This window comes from Peromyscus maniculatus, chromosome 6, assembly GCF_049852395.1.
Source record: "Peromyscus maniculatus bairdii isolate BWxNUB_F1_BW_parent chromosome 6, HU_Pman_BW_mat_3.1, whole genome shotgun sequence".
Taxonomy (NCBI): Eukaryota; Metazoa; Chordata; class Mammalia; order Rodentia; family Cricetidae; genus Peromyscus; species Peromyscus maniculatus.
This window is the reverse complement of record NC_134857.1, coordinates 100,933,714-100,943,314: the sequence shown is the minus strand read 5'-3', so window position 1 is coordinate 100,943,314 and position 9,601 is coordinate 100,933,714. Positions and strand designations below refer to the sequence as shown.

Here is a 9,601-nt window from a genome sequence, read left to right as displayed (position 1 = left end):
TTGTTTTTTTTTTTTTGTTTGTTTGTTTGTTGGTTTGTGTTGTTTTGTTTTTCAAGACAGGGTTTCTCTGTGTAGCCCTGGCTGTCCTGGAACTCACCCTGTAGACCAGCTGGCCTTGAACTCACAGAGATCCACCTGCCTCTGCCTCCCGAGTGCTGAAATGAAAGGTGTGTGGTGCCTGCAAGACACTTGTCTTGTTTTCTTGGAGTTTTCCCACAAGCACTCAGAATTCTCACACAACTCCATTCTTGGGCTGTGTTCCAACATGTGTATATATTAATTTTACAAAATACCATGTTTCATTATGACAGTTTCATATACATATAATGTTTTGATTGGGTTTGCCTTCCCATACCCCTCTAACTGGCCTCCTTCCCCTTTTAAAACAGCCTCCCTTCCATTTACATGCCTTTTTTGTTGCTGCTAAATCTAGATTACTCATATGAGAGAACACATGTAACTTTGTCTTCTTGAATCTGGCTTATTTTGCTTAACATGATGTTCTCCAGTTCATTCATTTTCCTGAAAATGGCAGCCTTTCATTCTTCTTTATGGTGGAATAAAACTACACTGTGTGGATATACCATGATTTCTTTATCCATTTATGTGCCGACAGGCACCAGGCTGACTCCTATCTTGGCTGTTGTAAATAGTGCCGCAATAAACATGGGTGTGTAGACGTCTCTATTGTTTGCCCCCTTTGATTCCTTCCAGTACCCTGGCATGGTGTTGGCATGCTCTCTCTGTGCTATGTAGTTGGCATTCTAGAAACAGAGGAACCCTGAGCAGACTCTGGGCTGGTGACCTCTCAGCTTTGTATGAATTTCCCGGCACATGGGGTAGTTTGCTATTGTGGCCTGTGTGTGTGTGAAGCTGTAACTTGGTACTGAGAAGTGGGATGGTTCTATGCATATACTTAATGATGCTGAAGGAGCTTTGGAACTGGGTAAAGGGTGGCCTAGGTTGAGATTGGCTCATCAGCCCAGATTGTCAAGAAGGGACTTCAAAATCAAGCAAGTCTCCTAGGAACTTTGAGAGCAAAGAAGAAAGCTACCAAGTGTCTTAGAAAGTTATAACCAGTGTAGCTGATAAACATGTGGGTAGTAACTCCATCGTGACCACGATTCCAACAGAAAGGAACATGTTATTGGACAGTAAGGAAAAGACAGTTCTTGCCAAGCAAAGAGCGTGGAAGAGGGGAAATTGGCCATTTACCTGAACAGATTTCTAAGCAAAGTGTTGAAAAGGAGCTTGGGTTCTAATAGTAAGATGTGAGAAGGAAGAAATTCTTTGAAGTCAGAATAAGCAAAGGGAACTAGAATGTAAAAGATTTAGAAAATGCTCACCCTACCCACCCTGTGAAAACTGCGAAAGCAAGCTCAGAAGAGGTCAGTCTCTCAGTGTGTGGCCGACTGACACAGCCCAAGTTCCATAAGGATATTTGTGTTGCAAGGGTCAACTGTGCACGCTGAACAGAATATCACCAGTGTGAAGGGAAGGGAAGGAAAGGGGCAGGATAAGCAGTGGTTGCCGTTCTGGGCATGGTAGTTAATTCCTGCAAGCCTAGCTCCTGGAAGGTAAGAAGAGAGTTAGTCAGGGTCATCCTGGGTTACATAGTAAGCCCTGTCTCAAAACAGGTATGGTGGTGCACATTTCTAATTCCAGAACTTGTGAGGCAGAGGCAAGAATATTGTTGCACATTTGTGGTGGGCCTGGTCTACCTAGTGAGTTCTAAGCCAACAAGGACTACATAGAAAGACCCAGTCTCAAAAACCAAATCAGAGGAGAAGGAAGGTTGGGGAGGAAGAAGAGGAAAATGGAGGGGGAGGAGGGGGAGGAAGAAGAGGAGGAGAGGTCAATTTTGTGGCCTTTAAAAAATATTATTATTATTGATGAGATCATAAGTCTATTGGAAGGCAAAAAATGCACTATTCTCAGAGTCATGGGAGTCCTCAAGACCTGCTTATTAAAACTCCAAGTGAACAGCTTTGAAGGCTGCAATTGAGAGAGACTGCAGTGCCAGTCCATCTAGAAGAGTAGAACAGCACCCCAGTGGGTCACAGAGGCAGGGCCACTGTCCCAGTAGAGAAGAAGCGTCAGAGAATGGCATCTGAAGAGATCATTCTTCAGCTCTGAGAATGTGGGGTGTTTATTCTGGTAGGGTTGGGACTTGCTTGGGACCTGTCATCTCTTCCTTTCCCCTTTTATCTCCCTTTCAGAAAGGGAGTATCTAGCTATTGTTCTGAAAGCATGTAGGTGACTGGGTTTTACGGATTCACTGATGATGGAGAGGGATTGCACCTCAGGACGTGCCTAGATTCTCACTTATATTTGATTTACATGGTGTTTAAATGGAACTTAAGGATTGCCACTGGAATGAGTCGAGGATTTGGCAGCTGGTAGGGCATATATCTCTTGCTAGTCTGTTTACATGCTATAAATTATTTCTTCCTAAGGTAACACGTACATGCCTCTAGGACTGGTTGGGTCAGTAAAGTAGATGACCTTCCTCTGGGAATGTCCTTCCCCAGTGGTACCCAGTAACAAAATCAATTTCCTGGGTGGAAGAACTGAAAATTCTCATATGGCCACTTCAACTGAGGTCTGGTAAATTTAGAAGTGACAAGGTGATCATTTTTCCATATTAGATGTAGAAAACAGAAAAAAAAATAGATTTATCAGTTTGGTCCTATAATTTTTTAAATGTTTATTTTTTTATTATTATTTTGGGTATGATGTGTGGGGAAGGGGCATGCCTCCACACTTATGTGGAGGTCAGATTCCCTCCTTCCACCTTTACATGGGAAACAGGGATTGAACTCAGGTCCTTGGGTTTGAGGAGTGAGTGCTTTACCCACTGAGCCATCACACCAGGCTCTAGACTGTCTCATTAAAGGCCCAGTATAACAATAGCTCAAATAAGATAGAAAATTTCCTTTTATAGGAGAGTGTGAATGAAGTTCAGCCGTCTAAGCAGAGTTAATAATCATCTTGGCTCTGTGCAGTCATGGCCCAGACTGCTGTGGAATAATCCTTTTGTTCACTGTAAATATGTATTACTTTCACTGGTTAATAAAAAGCTGATTGGACAATGGCTAGGCAGGACTTTTGTGGCAGAGAGAATGCTGGGAGGAAGGGCAGAGTCAGAGGAGCTGCCATGAGATGCAGAGTGCGCAGGATGGGAAGTACATACATGAGGTAAACAAGCCTTGGGGCAGCACATAGATTCATAGAAATGGGTTAATTTAAGTTATAAGAGCCAGGTAAAAACAAGCCTAAGCTATTGGCTGAGCATTTATAATTAATATTAAGTCTCTGTGTGGTTATTTGGGGGAGTGACTGGCAGGACAGAAAAGTCCACTAACACCAGACTTGTGTGCTATTGTTGCCATAGTCCACCTTCAGTTCCCATCTCTCTAGGTCAAAGACAGTGATTTCAACTCCTGCATCTCAGGCACACCAAGACCAAGGAGAGAACAAGAGAAAAGAGTTCACCCATGTCTATTTAAAAGATTAATATGAGCAGGCTGTAATTCAAGCACTCAAAAGGTGGCGGTGCGAACATCCCAAGTTTGAGGCCAGCCTGCTTCACGTTGAATTCGTCTTTACAACAATCAGAAAGAAAGCGTCAACCATGTCTGCCCATACCACACTGGTCAGAACCTCGTCAGCAGTGTGTCCACTTGCTGTGTGGTTGCTTATCTGTCCAGCAAAAACTCTCTTCTTTCAGAAGGGGGAAGTGATGTCACAGCCACAACAAGCAGAGACACTGTGTCAGCAGGGAGTGAGCATCAAGTAGACTCCAAGAAAAAGCAGTAGCAGGAACGGGGCCTCCCGACTCCTCCAGCCTCCTGCGGGCACCAGGCTCTTGGGTTGAGGTCATCATGGAGGCCGAGCAGCTTTCCTCCCTAGTTTACCGTCACCCCAGGGAAGCCAGCCCAGCGGCCTTCTGTTCCTGACACCGGGTGTAGGCTAGGCAGCAGCACCCATGCTCTTAGGTAAATACTGGGTTGACTTAACTGTATTGCTTCCTGTTGCAGCTGGATGCACTTATTATCTGCCTCCGTCGTTTCTGCCAGTTGTATAAGGGAGCCTTCAAATCGCCTCAGAAACAGTCACAGGGACGTCAGGGATTGCCTCAGTTCAGAACTTGAAGAAGAAAATAGTAACAGTTTTGGCCCAACCCTCCCTTGAAACCTGTCAGCACTCAAAGAGAAGGGGCCAGCAGCAGCAGCAGTAATGCAAACCACACTGTTATGAGAACCAGACGGGCTACGGAGGCCTGGAGGGCTCAGTTCTCTCCAGAGCAGACAAATGCTTGCAGACCTATGAGTGACATACCAATATGATCAGCTCACCCTCAAAAGAATATGCTCCTGCCTGGATTTGAAGAGCCTTGCATGAGAAAGTGTTTATTTTATTTTTTTTCCAGTGTTTTAAATTTAACCAGCTGGAGAGAAGTACCACTTTGGGCATGGTAGCTCATGGCTGTAATTCCCAGGCTGGGGCAGGTCAGCCTGAGTTCCATAGTGAGTTCTCAAAAAAGTACCATTTTATTAAGCCTTTGTAAAATGAAGATTTGTTTTCTTGCCTCCCCATCCCCACCCCCTCCACCCACCACCCCCCTACCCCACCACCTAGCACATTGGATACGAAGCCCAGCACAACATCCCTGAAACACATAGTTTGTTGATTCTCTTCCACAGAGAATGGGATTTTCCAGAGGCTTCTGTAATGAGGATTTCCAAGCTACAGGATTCATGTTCAACCAAAGAAGTCCTCAAGTCTGCTTGGCACGAAGAAGGTATTCAACTAATTCTTGTTGATTATGTTTCAAACAGACTCAGAAATGATAGAACATTCCTCATCCAACACATTGACACAGAACTCCCACACCATACAGGATTTGCGATTGAATATGCAATTTCCCTTCACTTATGTAGAAAAGCCAGTCCATCTATAGGTGATGGACCTGGGGGGTGGGGGAGGGTCTAGCCCAGTGGTGCGAACATCTGGCCAGCATGCCTGATGCCCTAGGTTCAATCCCTAACACAGTGAAACTAAACAAAAGAAAAAACGCACACAAATTAAACCGTTGTTTCAACCAGGTGTGGTGGCACATAATCATAACCCCCGAACACAGGAGGTTAACTATGACTGTGAAGCCAGTGTGATCTACATCTGAGGTCCAGGCCAGCCAGCGGTACATTGTGAGACCCTGTCTCATAAAAGAGCCTATTGAAGAGGGGGGAAAAAAATCACACATGGGTGGGGCAGAATGAGAAAGCTTTTAGTGTATAATGACCTGAACGATTTAAAGATTTCAACGATAGCCCTGTTACTTTCTGTTTCAGTGTGTGGAAGGCAGTTAGAGTCTAAGGTCCCGACGGCTCCTGGTGTCTTTAGCATTTTAGAGAAAGGCCAAAACGTTGTCAAAGATGACAAAACACTGCTCGATGGCATTTGTACCCTTTATTCATTTAGGACTAGTTCCTCCAAGAGTTGGGGGTGATAGAATGCTTACCTAGCATGAATAAGGTGGCGGGAGGGAGGGGTGCTGGGGGTGGGGGGGTAGGGGGTGGGCATTGATTCCCTGATCTCCAGTAACCCCTCACCTAAAAGAACGTTTGTTTTCAGCGTTTTTGAGTCTTTTTATGAAAACATGTTCATTGAATGCATTGAGTTAGATAATGTGGTGTTTTCCCTCAAAACATTCTTTCAGGGGTAACTGATTCAGCATTGCGTTGAGGTTTCCCTGAAATACTCCCAGGTTTGGAAACTCCCTAAGAGGACACCCATGTAATCCTAGGCAGGATGAGGACTCACACAAGGAGACAAGTGTCTGCACACTCAGCAATAACAAAGAGAACACAGGGTGAGCTCTGGGCAGACCCGGGCACAGGTTCCCGGGGATGCTGTCCCAAGAGAGCCAGACACAAGTGAAACCTCCAGCAAGGACTTCTCCATGTGGGAACTGGCTGAAATGTTATCACCCAGGGAACTCGTTAGAGACTCAACATCCAAGTTTTTATTGAGGGGGGCCAGTCACCCAGGCAGCCTCTGCTTGGCACAGGCGCGAATTTGAGACTCCCAGGAGGAAAGCAGGTGTTCTGCATAAACCATAATTGTTTGCATAGTTTAGGCACAGCCAGCCTCTTATCGCCGAGGAGGAACGCCAGGGAGGGAACGCTAGCAAAATCCAAGTTCCCAGGCAGCAGCCCGAGAGGCAGCCTTGCAAGCAGGCCTGTCATGTGGAGGAGTTCAGGTCCACTTTGCACATTTCTCTCTGCATGCACACCATCGGTAGAGATAATCACGAGCCTAACAGTAGTAACCGTGAACGGTTTTTCTTGTATTTGGTACTTGGACAGGTAGGACATGGAGCTATGCTTTCAGCCACCTTTTGATGTTTTTTGTTTCCCCACAATAAAGTGATAGCTGGTCTTTTTTTTACTCATACTATAATTAATGTTTATGGAGCCTTTACCATGCCAGGATACTGTTTCAATCATTTAAATCTGATGTTAAACCAAGAAACAAGTCCTATCTCCTTTCCCTTATTTTATAGGTGAGACTATTTTAGACCCAGATAGTGTGTGTTAGGGAAACTTGTTCAAAATTTCACAGCTAGAAGCTGGACATGGTGGCACACACCTTTAATCTCAGCACTTGGGAGGCAGAGGCAGGTGGATCTCTATGAGTTCAAGGCCAGCCTGGGCTACAGAGTGAGCTCCTGGATAGCCAGAGCGACATAGTAAGACCTTATCTTAAAAAACAAAACAAAGCACCGGGACAAATAACCAAATGAATGGAAGCACAGGATCTATGAACCAAAGGCTGAGGGGCCCCCAACTGGATCAGGCCACCTGAACGGGTGAGACAGTCAGTTGGCTTGATCTGTTTGGGAAGCAGCTGTGCATTGGTGCCAGGTCCTGGGCTCGTTGCATGAGTTGGCTGTTTGAATCCTGGGACTTATGCAGGGACACTTGGCTCGGTCTGGGAGGGGGGAATGGACCTGCCTGGACTGAGTCTACCAGGTCAACCCCGGTCCTCGGGGGAGACCTTGATCTGGAGGAGGTGGGAATGGGGGGTGGGCTGGGGGGAGGGGTGGGCGAGAGGGGGAGAACAGGGGATTCTGTGGCTATTATGTTGAACTGAATGGTGTTGTAAAATAATAATAATAATAATAATAATAATAATAATAAAAAAATACCAAAAACAAAACAAAACAAAACAAAACGAACAACCAAATAAAACTCTAAAAACAAAAACAAAACCCCCAAAGTCTCACAGCTGGAGCCTGGAGAGATGGCTCAGTGGTTAAGATCATCCACTGCTCTTGCAGACGACTGGAGTTTGGTTCCCAGTACTCAGACGAGGGCTCACACAGTTGTCTATACAGGGGATCTCATACCTTCCTTTGCCTCTTCCAGCACCAGGTACACATATGGTGCACATATATACATGCAGGCAAAGCACTCATGCCCACCAATAATAAAATTAATAAATCTAAAAAAACCCCTCACAACTAATTGTCAGTGCTTGGGCTGAACTAGGAGGTGCGAACTGTCTATCAGGGGCTCTGGGGCCCAGGTTGACACCTTGAATAATAAGATCCCTTATAGCTTTCTTGTAAGGGATGTGTCACCAGCAGCTCTGTTGGTGCCACCTTCAAACTTCTGACCACAGGACTGGCTTTGACACCTCTGCTGAAATGGGCTTTCTTGAGTTGGGCTGAGGACCTGTCCTGAATGGATTGTCCATGCCATTGGCACTAGCTAGTGCTCCCATATCTCAAAACTGGGCCAGAAGAACATTGGATTGGCTTACGAAATAGGAGCTGAATAGTCCTGCAATGGCCACCTGCAGGGTATCTAGATAGACGATCTAGTAGCTGTGCAGTCTTGAGAAGCTAGAAGCCTCAGGGGGCACAAGGATGTGGTCCAATCCAAGGCTGAAGGCCAAGAAGCTTCCTGGAGAGCTTTGGTGTGAGTCTACATTGAAAGGATGAAGAAGCTGGGGTCTGACATCTGGGGTGACAGTAACAATAATAGACACTGCTGTGGATATCTCTCCACATGCTGTGAATGTGTTGCTCTGACTGGTTGATAAATAAAATCCTGATTGGCCAGTAGCCAGGTAGGAAGTATAGGCAGGATAAGCAGACAAGGAGAATTCTGGGAAAAGTAAGGCTGAGTCAGGAGATGCCAGCCTGCCATCTAGGGAGCAGCATTAGATTAGATTGTTTTATATTGTATACAAATTATATATATTAAAATTGATATTGCTAGAAAATGCTATATGTATATTTCTAATTGTACTTATACCGTTCATTTAACAATGCAATATTCTGATCCTTGAATGTTATTATTACCAAATATTAGGATATAAAAAATGAAAGTTAATAGTTAGACATTACAATAGAACTTGTAGTCATATTAGATATGTTTTAAAAATTGAACAGATATATTTTAGACAGGTCATCTTCAAACCCTTCAGAGATCTACAGAATATGGCATTTAAAATGTTTTAATAACTTAAAAAATTTTTCTTTTTTGAGACATGTAGGCTCCTGGCAGTACCAATCTACTTCAGAGAAAATATGGGCATTGAAGAAACTGCATATGGAGTTAACTTTCATTGTGGCAAAAGTTAGCCACTGGACAACAAAGTATCCTCAAATCAACAGGACAAAATGGACAGACAGGACACGAAACAAAGGACTACTGATTCTTGCCAAAACAAGTGTGGTTATGGCTTTATCAAAAGGCATCTTCTGAGGCCAGGACAATATGGCACCATCCCTGAAGTGGCCTTTGCAATCCGGAAAAGGTACAGTGCCCTTTTCTTCAAAGGCAGCTGAACAGGCAGTGGAACGATGGCTTCTGTTGTGCAATGGAACAGCAGCTGAAAGCTCACGTCTCTCAATAGTAGACTGGCATTTAATAGAGGGATGTGGAGAAGAAGGGGATGCTGAGATGAAGCCATATATACACAGCCAAGAAGAATGGACAGCTGAATTAAAAAACCGTCAACAATTTCCAGAATTTAAAATCCTGAATCATGACAGGACACTAGTGGAATTCAGGTGTTTCTGGTACATGGACTGCTCTCACCCAATGTGAGGTTGAACTGTTGACTTAGTGTACATCCTACTACACAAATGAGTCTGTCAGATACGCTAAGCCTATAGGCTGAAGATGATGCCCCAGCACTGTAGAAACCTCAGGTGACTGTCCAGGCAGGTGGCTGTTTCTGTCAACTCACAAATTTTTTGGAAGTTGCTTACATGCACTGCCTATTTTTATTTTCGTTAGTTAATATTATTTCCTTCTTGGGTCTCTGAGGAAGTTAAAGATTAGTTAGTTATAGTTAAAGGTTAGTTAGTTATAGTTAAAGATTAATTAGGATAAAAAATGAATTAGATACATTTTGGACTTACCAAAATAGGATAGATAATGAAATTATTTTCTCTGAATTTGTCAAATACAAATGGACTAAACATTGTTTAGGTATTTATTACTTGTATATATTGTATATAATTATTGTACTTTTGTATATAGTTTCACTTTTGTCAGTTATAACCTTTTTCTTTTTATTA

At 44.0% G+C, this 9,601-nt stretch overlaps 1 long non-coding RNA gene across 2 annotated transcripts; it reads left to right on the top strand.

Moving 5' to 3' along the window:
* Positions 1-4,432: 4,432 nt before the first annotated feature.
* Positions 4,433-9,237, top strand: LOC143273970 (uncharacterized). 2 transcript variants are annotated; one of them, XR_013052344.1, is made up of 3 exons: positions 4,433-4,529; positions 4,707-4,804; positions 8,569-9,237. It is a non-coding gene; the product is annotated as an uncharacterized LOC143273970 (long non-coding RNA). The 2 variants fall into 2 exon arrangements; XR_013052343.1 differs by having other exon boundaries at positions 8,561-9,237.
* Positions 9,238-9,601: the final 364 nt, after the last annotated feature.